Genomic DNA, 15355 nt, shown 5'->3' on the forward strand with positions numbered 1-15355 from the left:
TCCAAAGCAACTACTCTATTCCGAACTTTAAAATGGAAAGCGTAATGCTGGTGGTCAACAAAAGAGGTTTAAAGACTGTCTCAAGGCAAATCGGAAAAAAGTAGTATAAACACCAACAGCTGGGAAACACTGGCCTGCGAGCACTCCAGTTGGAGAACAGCCTTTACCACAAGTGTCGTGGACTTTGAAGACACTCAAACTCAGGACGCATGGGAGAAATGTGCTAAGAGGAAGGCATGCTTGGCAAATGCACACCGTGATCAACTCCTGCCCAGAAACCAATGTCCCCACTGTGGAAGGACCTGTGAATCTAGAATTGGCCTCCACAGTAACTTCCAGACTCACTTTTAAAACCGTGTTTGTGGAAGACAATCTTACTCGGCTATGAGTGCGTGCCAAAGAAGAACCGTGTGAATTGTTTGAAGGATATCATATCGGCTTTGGCTGTGCAGCTTAACTATCTCCAGGAACAAACTCCCTCAAGGTAGAATTTCTACCATGAAGAAGTCATGGTATTCTCACCAGACTTCGCCAAGGAAATTTCTACTAACTCACAAACTTCATCAAACTGATTTACATTTCCAATGACAGGAACACATTTCCTCAACACATTGGCCAGACATTCACCAAAAGTTAACCCTTTAGGTGACAGCTCTTTTTGCTGCTGAGCTAAATGCTGTCTAAAAGCGAGATCATTGCCTATAAGGCAAGGTGTAAACGTATCATTTTCATGTACTAAAACTGGTAAGGACCCTTTAAAATCTTTGTTTTCACAATCCACCTGGGCTAGACTGGTTTTTACTGCTTGGCCCCCATAGGGAGATTAGACCCAACCCACAGTTCTGCTGCTCCTTAATTGCCCAGCTACTTACAACGGTTGGGTGGTGAGGAGCTTGTTGAAGAATGATTAGCTTTGAGCAAGTGGTTTTGAATCTGTCCTAATCCCTCTGTTGGTTACTAAGTAATGGGTAAAAGTGTAGCTGTGTTTCAGTGTGGAGCAAAGTGGCTCGATGCTTTTTCTCCACAAGGCTGCGCAAAACATTTGGTTTGGGGTAGAGGTGAGGGTTAGGGGTGCCCTATCATTTCTCTTGGCCACACCACTTCCTGTGCCTCTCTAGGAGACTGGAACTTTAAACAAGCTAGAACTGTTGATTTGCAGGAGATGCCTTGATGTAGTACAGTGGTACCTCGGGTTACATACGCTTCAGGTTACAGACTCTGCTAACCCAGAAATAGTACCCCGGGTTAAGAACTTTGCTTCAGGATGAGAACAGAAATCGTGCTCCGGCAGCGCGGTGGCAGTGGGAGGCCCCCATTAGCTAAAGTAGTGCTTCAGGTTAAGAACAGTTTCAGGTTAAGAACGGACCTCTGGAATGAATTAAGTACTTAACCCAAGGTACCACTGTACATGTGTCAGGGGACTGCCATCGGAAGAGGGGAGGGAGGCAGGGGGGGACACAGAGTGCCTCCAAAACTCCTGAGGAGCAGTTCCTCCAGCGGTGGGGAAAGCCACACCTCCAGTGAAGGAGTGAGGGAAGGGGCCAGCCAAGCGGGGAAAGGGCTTGAGGATGCTGAGGAGAGCCCCAGCGCCTCACCTGGCCAGGAGGGACGCACGCCCCTTCCGTCGCCCAGCTTGCACAGAGAGGTGAAACATAACGAGGGGAGGAGGAGGCTTGGGGTACCGAAGTCCTTATGTTGGGGGAGAAACTGGAAGGGGCCACTCCCGGATTCTGCAAGTGACCAAGACGGACATGAACTTTGTGGTTCGGCCCTGTAAATAGTTTGCACAATAAAACCTGCAAAAGACAGGTCGGGGTCCTGCCTGGTTACTCACGAGCAACCACCACCCGCATCTGACAACATGTTTTGATCCATTTCAGACTTTGGATCAAAGCACAGTGTCTTTCTTCCCGTGACCTATGTGTGTGTACAGTGGTACCTTGGTTCCCAAACGTCTTGGTACTCAAAACAACTTGGAACCCAAACACTGCAAACCCAGAAGTAACTTTTCCGGTTTGCGAACTTTTTTCGGAAGCCGAACATGCTCCGTTTTGAGTGCCACACTTCCGATTTGAGTGCCACACTTCTGTTTTGAGTGCCACACTTCTGTCTGTTTTGGCTATTTATTTTTCGGTTTTGCTTTTGCAGCTCTTTTGTTTTGTTTGTGTGACTGTGTGGAACCCAGTTCAGCTACTGATTGATTGATTGTGCTTTCATTTTATGGAACAATGGTCTTGTTAGTAAATTTCATGTTAAATTGCTGTTTTAGGGGTTGTCTTTAAAAGTCTGGAACGGATTAATCCATTTTGCATTACTTTCTATGGGAAAGTGTGCCTTGGTTTTCGAATGCTTTGGTTTTGGAACGGACTTCCGAAATGGATTAAGTTTGAGAACCAAGGTACCACTGTATGTGACTGGTTCTTTTTGAAGCCCTTTTCTCCCTCCCCTAGCCGATCCCAATGACAGTTGTATCACTTTGCCTTCCTGCCCACCCAGGAGCAAAATTCTCCCGTTTTAGGCTATGCTAGCTGAATTTCTTTAACGCGATGTTTCAGAATGACTCCTCTCCCTCCCTCCATCACCCGGGTGAAACACAAACGCATCATGCCTGTCGTCATTGCTCCGTTTCCCAGCAAGAGCACGCAACTTACAAGTGTGAGAAATGATTGTTATGTGGGTCTTGACATTTCCTGCCAAGGCAGAATTTCAGAAGCCACATTGCCTCCCTGCCTGTGTGATAGTTCTATCACACAGTTATCAGCACTTTGAGGATCTGTAGCAGGCAATGATCTGTGGTTTGATGGTGAGGTTTGCAGAGGGCTCTCCTCACCAGCAAACGGAATATGGAATCTGCTGACTTGGGTAGCTCTGCATTAACTTGGTAGCTTTATTTTATTGTTCAGAAAACTGCTCTATGGACTTGTGCGGCATACTGGATTGGGGTGAAGGAGGAGCTAGTAGTGCAAGTTCTTAAAAGGATTGTTGTTGTTGTTGTTTAGTCATGTCCGACTCTTCGTGACCCCATGGACCAGAGCACGCCAGGCACTCCTGTCTTCCACTGCCTCCTGCAGTTTGGTCATGCTGGTAGCTTCGAGAACACTATCCAACCATCTCATCCTATGTCTTCCCCTTCTCCTTGTGCCCTCCATCTTTCCCAACATCAGGGTCTTTTCCAGGGAGTCTTCTCTTCTCATTTGGTGGCCAAAGTACTGGAGCCTCAGCTTCAGGATCTGTCCTTCCAGTGAGCACTCAGGGCTGATTTCCTTCAGAATGGAGAGGTTTGATCTTCTTGCAGTCCATGGGACTCTCAAGAGTCTCCTCCAGCACCAGAATTCAAAAGCATCAATTCTTCGGCGAAGGGCATCAAATCAGAGGAAATGTGGGACATTTATTGTACGTTTTTCTCCAAGGAGCTCAAGGTGTCATGTGTGATTTTGACCTAGAAAGTCTTAAATGGCTCAGGACTGCAATACCTCAAGGACCGCCTCTTTTCATATGAACCTACCCGGACTCTGAGATCACCTTCTGAGGCCCTTCTTCGTGTGCCTCCTCCTCTAGAGGTGTGGAGGGTGCCAACATGAGAACGGGGCCTTCTCTGCAGTGGCTCCCCATCTGTGGAATGCTCTCCTCAGAGAAGTTCGCCTGGCACCTTCATTATACATCTTTAGGCGCCAGGCAAAAAATATTCCTTTTTAACTAGGCCTTTGGTTGATCTGTTTGACATCCTATACCCTCTAAAATTGTGGCTCTGTGGTGGAGGGGAGGGGTGTTATTGGGTTGTTGTTTTTATTCTGGTTATATATGTTGTGATCTTTTCTGTGAACCACGCTGAGACCTCTGGGTATAGGGCGGTATATAAATTTAATAATAATAATAGCCCTCCCGTTCCCTGGTTCCTCACAACAACCCTCTGTGATACAATAGGCTGAGAAAGTATGACTGGCCCAAGGTCAGTCCCTCTGTGAGCTTCATGTCTGAGATCAGAATTTGAACTTTGATCTCCTGGTCAGAGTCTAACATTAACTACTGCTACATGCTGACTTTGTACCATGTTTGGAGACCATGTCCAGGGAATCTAGCCAAATGCAAAACTTGAACCTTAGAAACTCCCTGTATTTTACTGCTTGCCAACCTTGGGTCTGGGAATCAGAGTGGGGCTGTGGGTTAAACCACAGAGCCTAGGACTTGCCGATCAGAAGGTCAGTGGTTCAAATCCCCGCGATGGGGTGAGCTCCCGTTGCTTGGCCCCTGCTCCTGCCAACCTAGCAGTTTGAAAGCACGTCAAAGTGCAAGTAGATAAATAGGTACTGCTCCGGCGGGAAGGTAAACGGTGTTTCCGTGCGCTGCTCTGGTTCTCCAGAAGCGGCTTAGTCATGCTGGCCAAATGATCCGGAAGCTGTACGCTGGCTCCCTCGGCCAATAAAGCGAGATGAGTGCCGCAACTCCAGAGTCGGTCACGACTGGACCTAATGGTCAGGGGTCCCTTTACCTTTAACCTTGGGTCTCCGAATGTTGTTGGACTCCAACTCCCATCATCCCCATCCGGTTTAGACCAAAGGTCAGGGATGATGGAAGTTGTAGTTCAGCAACACCCAGGAACCCAAGGTTGAAGAACATTTGTTTTGATGGCTTGTTTCAGTTCCCAGTTTTCGCCATCACTAAAGACCAAGATAAGGTTAGAACGACAATGCCTATGTTTGGATGTCTGTAATACAGTCAAGGGGATGCGAGTGGCGCTGTGGGTAAAAGCCTCAGTGCCTAGGACTTGCCGATCGATAGGTCGGCGGTTCGAATCCCCACGGCGGGGTGCGCTCCTGTTGCTCGGTCCCAGCGCCTGCCAACCTAGCAGTTCGAAAGCACTCCCGGGTGCAAGTAGATAAATAGGGACTGCTTACTGGCGGGAAGGTAAACAGCGTTTCCGTGTGCTGCGCTGACTCGCCAGATGCAGCTTTGTCACGCTGGCCACGTGACCCGGAAGTGTCTCCGGACAGCGCTGGCCCCCGGCCTCTTAAGTGAGATGGGCGCACAACCCTAGAGTCGGACACGACTGGCCCGTACGGGCAGGGGTACCTTTAATACAGTCAAGAGCGATTTGCTTAATACATTCACTTGGAACAACAAACGCTAGTACAAATGTGGCACCTTCCCTCACCCAAACTGTATGAAAAAAGCAAGCAGACCAAAAATGGCTCATGCCATTTCAGTTGATAGAAAACCCTTTAAAAAGCCAGCAAAATGTATTTGTTCTACAACCGTTAGGTCCAGTCGTGGCCGACTCTGGGGTTGTGGCGCTTTATTGGCTGAGGGAGCTGGCATACAGCTTCCGGGTCATGTGGCCAGCATGACTAAGCTGCTTCTGGCGAACCAGAGCAGCGCGCAGAAACGCCGTTTACCTTCCCACCAGAGCGGTACCTATTTATCTACTTGCACTTTGAGGTGCTTTCAAACTGCTAGGTTGGCAGGAGCAGGAACCGAGCAATGGGGGCTCACCCCGTCGCGGGGATTCGAACCACCGACCTTCTAATTGGCAAGTTCTAGGCTCTGTGGTTTAACCCACAGCGCCACCCGCATTCCTACAAATGTGGCAACTTACCTCACCCAAACAGTATGAAAAAAGCAAACAGACCAAAAATGGCGCATGCCATTTCAGTTGATAGAAAACTCTTTTAAAAGCCAGCAAAATGTTTTTCTTCTACAACCTGCAACAGCAGATAAATAGATATAACTGAAGTGTAAACTTTAACGGTATTTTGGACGACCTACGCTCTTAACACGGAAGACTGACAAGAGTATGTTCCCTTCTTCAGTAGTAGATAGGTAGCCGTGTTGGTCTGCCATAGGCAAAATAAAATTTTTTGTGTGTGTATCTGAAGAAGTGTGCATGCACACGAAAGCTCATACCAAGAACTAACTTAGTTGGTCTTTAAGGTGCTACTGGAAGAAATTTTTTTATTTTCCCTTCTTCAGTTATACTATTGATCTTCCAAGCCTGGCTTACACCTGAGTAAACTGTATCTAGGAGTAACCAGACATTTTACAGATATTTGCTTGCTTTTTAAAAAAATATAACACATTTTTAGACATTTATTTCAGGTCCAGGATAGTTTACAAGCTCGGTATCAAATCTCTCTGGATAAATATGTCATAAATTCTGGTTTAAACCCCTCCTTAAGCCCTTGGCAGGAGTCACAATTAGATTAAAGCAAGCACGTGGGTGGGGATGAGTAGGTTAGCCCCCTCCCCCTTGTCTGTCACTTTATGAATGGCAGAGATCTGAAGAGGGGAGCATTGGTGGAGGTTCCCTGCATGCTTTATTGCACTGATTTTTTTTTACCCAGTTCTAAAATGTGTGCATTTTAAAAAGCGGGGGGGGGGAGGGGGAGCAGAGACATCACCTTGCCAACAAAGGTCCGTATAGTTAAAGCTATGGTTTTCCCAGTAGTGATGTATGGAAGTGAGAGCTGGACCATAAAGAAGGCTGATCGCCGAAGAATTGATGCTTTTGAATTCTGGTGCTGGAGGAGACTCTTGAGAGTCCCATGGACTGCAAGAAGATCAAACGTATCCATTCTGAAGGAAATCAGCCCTGAGTGCTCACTGGAAGCACAGATCCTGAAGCTGAGGCTCCAATACTTTGGCCACCTCATGAGAAGAGAAGACTCCCTGGAAAAGACCCTGATGTTGGGAAAGATGAAGGGCACAAGGAGGAAAAGGGGACGACAGAGGACAAGATGGTTGGACAGTGTTCTCGAAGCTACCAGCATGAGTCTGACCAAACTGCGGGAGGCAGTGGAAGACAGGAGTGCCTGGCATACTCTGGTCCATGGGGTCACGAAGAGTCGGACATGACTAAACGACTAAACATCAACAACAGGCTTATTATGTGTCATTGCCAAAGTGGAAAGGGTCCTTTGCAAACTTAGTACGCCTTGTTCCAAGAAACCCTTTTTTAAATAACAAAAATAATTCAGATGCTTTTGCTTTTACAGTTGTACCTTGGATCTCGAACGCCTTGGCTCCTGCACAAATTGACTCCCGAATGATCGAAACCCAGAAGTGAGTGTTCCGGTTTGTGAACATTCTTTTGGAAGCTGAAAGTCTGACGGGGCTTCCGCAACTTCTGACTGGCTGCAGGAAGCTCCACTTTGGTTTTGGAACGTTTTGAAAGTCGAACAGACTTCCAGAATGGAGTCCCTTTGACTTCTAAGGTACGACTGTACAATCAACGTAAAAAATGTACATAGCCATAGGACACAATGGGGTTTGTCTGTAATTCCATTTCTGTGGACAGATAGTGGGCATTCTCTGACAGATGCAGAACAAAGAGACATATGGTCTTTCAATATGGAATTGCTCTCTGTGTCTCTTATTAAAACAAATATTCTGATGTCTGAAATAAGCATGCTTTTCAATTCCTGTTTTCTTTATGTTACAGATTTAATTGATTAAATACCAACTGCCTATCCCTGGGGTTTAAAATAATAAAAGCAGCTTCACTTTAACTTTTTCTTTTTCTTTTTTTTTTAAAAAAAGATCTTGCTGGGCCCAGCATCAATGCCTGGCTCAAGATAAAGGTTTGTATATTCACGTGCCAATGAAAAGACAACCCAGTTCCAGCAGGAGACTATTGCATGCTTGCATTCTTTGCTCAGTTCTCGTTCAGATGATATTCCCTTGGCTCAGGATATTCTGGCCTTTTTGTTTACAGAGGCTTTCCTATATAGAAGGGGCTCGCTCTTCAAAAAATAAAATAAAATAGAAAGGTCATAATCATGCGCTCCACTGCAGTGCAGTTTGAGAATAGCCTTGCTGGGCAGATTAGGTATTCTCTCTCAAGGATGATATGTTATCTACCCTGAATGCTCTTCTGCTTTGTGCCGAAGTCAAAATCCATTTGCAAAGTACATCCTCCTCTTCTTGGATTGCAGCCCACCACTCATCTGCACACGGATCAATGTTTGGATCCTGGCCTGTTTCTTCTGAGGGAGCTAGGGCTGTCGTTTTTTTGGCCTGGCCTATTATGGATCCATGTGTGACAGAAGAGATTTATGAATCTGAATCAACGCAGAGTAGCCCGAGCGACTGTAGATGCCAAGGAAAAGTGACAGCAAGTTCATATTGAACTTTCAAATCCATCCATACCTGGTAAATCAGATTTTTGCAGAATCCTACAGTGTGGTAGTAGGACGCGGGTGGCGTTGTGGGTAAAAGCCTCAGCGCCTAGGGCTTGCCGATCGAAAGGTCGGCGGTTCGAATCCCCGCGGCGGGGTGCGCTCCCGTTGCTCGGTCCCAGCGCCTACCAACCTAGCAGTTCGAAAGCACGTCAAAGTGCAAGGAGATAAATAGGGACCGCTTTATAGCGGGAAGGTAAACGGCGTTTCCGTGTGCGGCTCTGGCTCGCCAGAGCAGCTTTGTCACGCTGGCCACGTGACCCGGAAGTGTCTGCGGACAGCGCTGGCCCCCGACCTCTTGAGTGAGATGGGCGCACAACCCTAGAGTCTGGCAAGACTGGGCCGTACGGGCAGGGGTACCTTTACCTTTACAGTGTGGTAGTAGACCTCTGTTGTAAACAAAAACCTGCCCTTTTCCCTTATGGGGTATCCAAGAGCCCTTATGTAGGTTCCCTATTGGTAGGAGAAAATAACAGAGGCCAACCAGAGAATATTGAGAAGCAAAGCAGCTAGTAAGCCTGATCTTTACTGATCTGTTGCAACAGGGTGCTCCCCTCACCCGCAGGAGAGGAGGAAGCCAGAAAAATAGTGTGCAAGGCCTTATAAAGACTTTTGAAATTGCCACCTTGTAGATCAAGACCACCCCCAGAAACATCATACATACATCACAGAAGGGGTGTAGCTCAGGACCCCCTCAGATACATCACACCTACATCACAGAAAAGGCGGTCTACAGGAGAAATCTGTTTACCTCCTGTCTGCCAGATTACCTGTTTAATGGTCACTTGAATGGATTCCCTGGGGAGCCTGGCCAGTCTTTTGTAATGATAAATACTTCGTTCCTGAGCCAGGTCAGGCTCACACCCTATTCATATCTGAAATGTGCCCTTAAGACTCTAAGATTCTATGATTCTATGACATGTTTCTGTGACATGTATGCAGTTTACAACTGTAGCCTGTACACCCAGCTCTATATTCCAACTCTGAAAGAGAAAAGGTATTGGGGTGAGTGTGTAATCCATTGTATGGTAAAATACTCTCTTTCTCAACCTTTTTTCTTAAATCCTACATGGGGAAAATGAGGTACTGCTGGATGTAAAAATCCACACCCTAACATTGAAGGCAACATGGCTTCCCTCAAGGATTCCTGGGAACTATAGCTTACTAAGGGTGCTGGGAATTGTAGCTTTGTGAGGGGTAAACTACAGATAATTTTGTCACAGCCTTGTGATGGAATCAATGCAGAGACCAAATACTTCCGCTTAGTTATTATGCTATTTGGTCATAGGAGTTCAAAGGGCATTTTATTAAATTGCTCTTCACATTTGTTTTGAAATGAGGTTGCTGCGTAATGCAGGGTCTTCTCACATGGAAGGAATTTTATGTTTGTTGGGGAAGATATTGGGAGGGTTTGTGAGAGACTATAATCGAACCTGCCTGCCTGATTGCGGAAAGTGTTTTGAACCCGGTGTGTTCCAACCTGAGAATAATGATGCTCTACTGCGGACTAGGCTGACAAACAGTTTAAAAGGCAGGATTCCTTAACCTTTCACCACACAGCTTTCTTGCTTAGTCTGTGCTGCAGACATGCTTCGAATGACTCATCCACCAATTTGGACTTCTGCGCCGCACCTTATCGCTTCTTTGTGTTTCTTTCCGTTCGGGGTTGGACCTTCAAACAGCAACGGTTCAATAGATCTTGCTGTCTGCGTCTAAGGACCTTGCGCCAAGCTATCAGCGAGGTCCGGAACTTGTCACCTAGCCTGCAGCTTCGGCTGCCAGGTTCAAGGCTGGAAGAAGCTAAAGTGTAAATATTGCCAGGGCAAAGCACAGAAATCTCCCTGGGCAGGCAGCTATCCTCTGACAGCTAGTAGATGGAGCCCTCTAGCAATAGGTTCTCAAAGCAGTACTTCATCATTGCCTCTTAAATGAGTAATGCAGGAGAAGATGGACTTTCCCCCCTCTCTACAGGGATACTGCAAGATGAGTTCCTGGTACGCTTGAGGAATCTGGCACACAGCAGAATGTGGCATTTAATTAATAGACCTTGGATGTACAGAGTCCAGGCATTAATACGTTTTTTGCCTATGAAGATACAGATCGTATTAGGCTGTTCCTTTGCCCCAGTACAAATGAGGGCACAAACTGCACTACCAGCACTTTAACGAGCAAGGAAACTGAAATAACCAGCTCTCTTATCATTGGAAAAAAAGCTTCCCTTGCTTACAAGCAATTCTCACTTGCCCTAAGCTATAAAGCATGTAGCTCTTTGCTGGCTTAAATTATTTACTGTGTGTAAATTGCATTCAGGTAGCCAAACGCATTCGGGTATATGAGAAAGAAGGCAGGATAAAGCTTTCCTTTGTAACAGGGATGCGCCTTTGTATCCCCAGGGGATGCCCTGTTTCTGTCCTCCACCTGTAACGTTTGATGCCATTTGCGACGTTGATCTTCCCGAGTTGCATGGAAAGCTTCCTGTCTCGCGCCGATGCTGCTGTTGGTGTCGAAGCTCCACACATGGAGGAAGGTGTCAGTGGCAAGCTGTACTAGACATCACTGCCAGGACATCATGCAGGGGGTGAAAAGCAGGGAGATGAGTGACTTTCGTTCTCTGGGAGCTCTGCAAACAAGGCTTTCAAGACTTCCCTAAGGTAACCCAGGGTGCAGGTGGCGCTGTGGGTTAAACCACAGAGCCTAGGACTTGCTGATCAGAAGGTCGGTGGTTCGAATCCCCACTACGGGGTGATCTCCCGTTGCTCGGTCCCTGCTCCTGCCCACCTAGCAGTTCGAAAGCACAAAGTGCAAGTAGATAAATAGGTACCGCTCTGGTGGGAAGGTAAACGGCGTTTCCGTGCGCTGCTCTGGTTCGCCAGAAGCGGCTTAGTCATGCTGGCCACATGACCCGGAAGCTGTACGCCGGCTCCCTCAGCCAATAAAGCGAGATGAGTGCTGCAACCCCAGAGTCATCCGCGACTGGACCTAACGGTCAGGGGTCCCTTTACTTTACCTTTATGTCAGAAAAGCTTCAGGTTCCCCACCGTTGCTTAAAAGGGATGTGCCACCAGCACTTATTTTTATTTGCCCAGGCCTTTGGAAGTTCCTGTTTCGGTGAGGCTTCTTTTGGGTTTTTCGTATTTTGAACGTGGTCATCTAGCATCAACAATTCCATCAGCAGAAGGATGGGGGGAGAGAGAGAAAGAGAGAGAGGAATATGGCTGAGTCTTTTCATCAGCTCAGTGGAGAGGCCAGCAACTTTGAGCTCTTCCTCCCCTTGCACTCTTTCCATTCCAGCCAATCTTTACAAGAATCCTGATTTTTAAGAACTAGTGCCTGGGTTCACGTCTTTCCTCCTCCCCCCACAATCCTCTTTCCTTTTGAGTTGCTTTTTTACACTGTACCGCTGACTATAAGCAGGGACTTGTCTTGTAAGCTGCTCTGGAAATTCTCTCCCCCCCCCCCCAGTTGAGAAGCAGGGTTATTTAAAAAAAAAAATGCTCCCAATGAATAAATATTTCATGCTGGGTTGTTTCGGTGTCTTGTTTAGATTTAATGCTCTGCTGTACTAATGGTTTTTCTTTAATGGTGTCGCGGTCCACTGGTGGGTTGGTATTTAGATCAGAGCTGCAATTCAACTAAAGAAATTTCTTGACGGGACTGGGAACAAGTCCATTAACTTCGCATGACAATAGTACAGATAGTTCTTTGGTTACAACGTGATTACAGAATTATCTGCCTTGTTTAAAACCCCAACCGCAGTGTTTATTTGCAGAGAACACAGCTACGTTGCAGCATGTGATAGTTTTTCTTCAAATCCCCTGCAAGCCTCTTTCAGAGCATTCATCTCACGTGTCTTTGTTTCTAAGGAAGGAGGCTACTTGCAGTTGTGGGGGGTGGGGTTGGGTCTTGCTTGGGGAATCTCTCCAAACAGCCCCTCCTCCTCAGCTTTTACTGACTATCGGAGAGACTAACTCAGCAGCAGTCTGTTATGTACTGAGTTGAATAGGATCCAAAATGCAGCAGTCTGAGTGGTCCTAGAACAATAGGATTCAGACTACAGCAGTCTGATTGGTCCTAGAACAATGCAGCAATATGATTGGTCTGCAGGAGCCACCCAATCCGGCTCCAGATGGAAGTGAATCCACAACCTGATTGGCCTACAGGAGAATTCTGGAATTAGCCAATCACGCGCAGCCCATTGTGTAAATAATGTATATAAAGCAGATACTTTGAGGGGACTTTAATTCATCCCTCCTCACCACTATGAGCTGAATAAAGAGAATGAAATCCACTCTCGACTCTGAGTATATTTCACAGTCCTTGGTCATCTTCCATTTGTCTTAAGCCCTGCTGCCTTCGTGCCCCGTTCTATTTTTTCATCTCTGATTCAGCAAATGCTTGCTGGCCAGCCAATTAACTTTTATCAAAACACAACCCTCTAGGGTTCAACCCCGTCAAAGGTTCAGGAAAATCCTTGCTCAAAATATATGCATGGGCTGGGTCTGCAAACAAGCCACAGGGGGCAAACATCATCTTTAAACTGCGCCAGGGCGTAACAAAGCCCCTTCTCCCTTGCGAAATGTTCCTAGGAGGCTGTGATCTGTGTTATAGGAATTTGGAGGTCTCAAATATAGAATAAATATTCATAAATGCACACATATCTAAATATATGTACCATGTGTGAAATATACAATGGTACCTCGAGTTAAGTACTTAATTAGTTCCGGAGGTCTGTTCTTAACCTGAAACTGTTCTTAACCTGAAGCGCCACTTCAGCTAAGGGGGCCTCCTGCTGCCGCTGCGCTGCCGGAGGACGATTTCTGTTCTCATCCTGAAGCAAAGTTCTTAACCTGAGGTACTATTTATGGGTTAACGGAGTCTGCAACCTGAAGCGTCTGTAGCCTGAAGCGTACGTAACCCGAGGTACCACATGTAGATAAATAGGTACTGTTCCAGCGGGAAGATAAACGGCGTTTCTGTGCGCTGCTCTGGTTCTCCAGAAGCGGCTTAGTCATGCTGGCCACATGACCCGGAAACTGTACGCCGGCTCCCTCGGCCAATAAAGCGAGATGAGCGCCGCAACCCCAGAGTCAGCCACGACTGGACCTAATGGTCAGGGGACCCTTTACCTTTACCTCTGGCTACAGGGTGGACAACTTCAAGAGTCTATATAAGGGCTTGCGCACCAATGTTCTGGGTTCCTCCTCTCTCCTGCGTGTGGTGAGTGAGGACCCTGTTGCAACAGTTTAATAAGGATCAAGCTTACTAGCTGCTTTGCTTCTCAATATTCTCTGATTGGCCTCTGTTATTTTCTCCTACCAATAGGGAACCCACTTAAGGACTCTATATGGGCTCTGCAATACCTGATAAGGAAAAGGGAGCAGTTTTTCTTATAACATCTGTATTGAGGGTAAGAAAGGACAGTTTACCCAGTCCCCTGCTGGTTTTTTGTGGGATGTTAGCACCCCAAATGCCTGTGTAAATGGTCCATTGCAAGAGCTGTAGAACTCTGTGATATCATACACTTTGTGAAAGTTATGGCACTTAGTCTTAACAGAGCAGCAGATATGCTGTGTTGTACTGCTGTCTGCCTCAGAGTTAGCTAGTTTGATCTATGTCAGACGTATTAGCAATTTAAGAAACATCCACCCACATTGTATATTTGATCTGCAACTGCAAGCACACTCAACAAAAGTTATTTGTTCCTTAAACTTTAAAAGAGAGTGCCTTGCGAAACTCTTTTATAGGAGGGAAAAGAGAACTAATTAAAGGGTCAAACGACCCAGGGCTGTCTTCCTTATATGCTGCAAATGGGAACTAGAGTCTGTCATTCCCACAACTGGTGCTGACCATTAAAGCCCTAAATGGCCTCGGCCCAGTATACCTGAAGGAGCGTCTCCACCCCCATCGTTCTGCCTGGACACTGAGGTCCAGCGCCGAGGGCCTTCTGGCGGTTCCCTCATTGCGAGAAGTGAGGTTACAGGGAACCAGATAGAGGGCCTTCTTGGTATTGGCACCCACCCTGTGGAACACCCTCCCCTCAGATGTGAAGGATATAAGCAGCTATCCTATCTTTAAAAGACATCTGAAGGCAGCCCTGTTTAGGGAAGTTTTTAATATTTAATGCTGTGCTGTTTTTAACATTTGATTGGGAGCCGTCCAGAGTGGCTGGGGAAACTCAGCCAGATGGGTGGGGTATAAATAATAAATTATTATTATTATTATTCCTTTGGGAATACTTGGTAGAGGTAAAATTGGATTGGCAGACAGGTCCCAGGGGAAAGAAAACAGCTCTGGTAGGGAAAGGGTTAAGCATGCTCTTGCTCCCCACCCCCCAGCTAAGGTGCGTACACACTGTACCTTTAAAGATCATTCTTCCCCTCAAAAAATTCTGGGTACTGTAGTTCAGAGGAGCACTTCAGAGTAACCCTTAACAAACAATAGTGCCCATAATTCATTGAGGGAAACCGTATGCTCTGAATGCCATTTAAAGGTCTAGTGCAAATCGCCCCCAACTTGTTTTGCAGTGGATAAGAAGCTAGTGTGGATTTGGACATGTACACTGAGCTTAATGCATGTCATTTGAGTCCTTTGTTTCACATAAGCACACATGGGAAAGTATTCATTGTTCGTGTTGCCACGAGGAACTCGGTCGTCATGCGGGCGACCCAGCAGCCTGTATGTTGCTGCCCTTCATCACAGCCTATCCAGGTTTGTCTTGATAAGGAAAAATCCTGAGGTGTGGATTTACTCCGCTGCCCAGCTCGACTCTCCGCGGGTCTCTGCGGTCAGCAAAAGAAAGAGACTCCAGCCAAGTTAAAGAAGCAAACAGCAGTCTGTAGACCTGATCTTTATTAGTTGTGTCGTAAACAAAAATTGCCCTTTTCCCTTATGGGGTATCCAAGAGCCCATATAGAGTCCTTACAAAGGTTCCCTATTAGTAGGAGAGAATAACAGAGGCCAACCAGAGAATATTGAGAAGCAAAGCAGCTAGTAAGCTTGATCTTTACTGATCTGTTGCAACAGGGTGCTCCCCTCACCGGCAGGAGAGGAGGAATCCAGAAAAATGGCGTGCAAGGCCTTATAAAGACTTTTGAAATTGCCACCTTGTAGATCAAGACCACCCCCAGAAACATCATACATACATCACAGAAGGGGTATAACCTAAGACCACCCCTCAGATACAT

At 46.6% G+C, this 15355-nt stretch overlaps 2 long non-coding RNA genes across 2 annotated transcripts in view; one reads left to right on the forward strand and one right to left on the reverse strand.

The window, feature by feature from the left end:
* Nucleotides 1-2991: 2991 nt before the first annotated feature.
* On the reverse strand, nucleotides 2992-5219 carry LOC309515381. Its single transcript, XR_014212441.1, has 3 exons — nucleotides 5071-5219; nucleotides 4497-4705; nucleotides 2992-4132 (listed from the first exon to the last, which is right to left on the reverse strand). It is a non-coding gene; the product is annotated as an uncharacterized lncRNA (long non-coding RNA).
* Nucleotides 5220-10836: 5617 nt separating this feature from the next.
* Nucleotides 10837-15355, forward strand: part of LOC309515389 — a 36298-nt gene continuing 31779 nt past the window's right edge. Inside the window, exon 1 of the long non-coding RNA XR_014212450.1 lies at nucleotides 10837-11133. This is a non-coding gene — a long non-coding RNA (uncharacterized lncRNA). The remainder of the gene's footprint in view (nucleotides 11134-15355) is intronic.

The sequence above is a fragment of the Podarcis vaucheri genome (genome assembly GCF_965113315.1).
Source record: "Podarcis vaucheri genome assembly, chromosome: 12".
NCBI classification, from domain to species: domain Eukaryota; kingdom Metazoa; phylum Chordata; class Lepidosauria; order Squamata; family Lacertidae; genus Podarcis; species Podarcis vaucheri.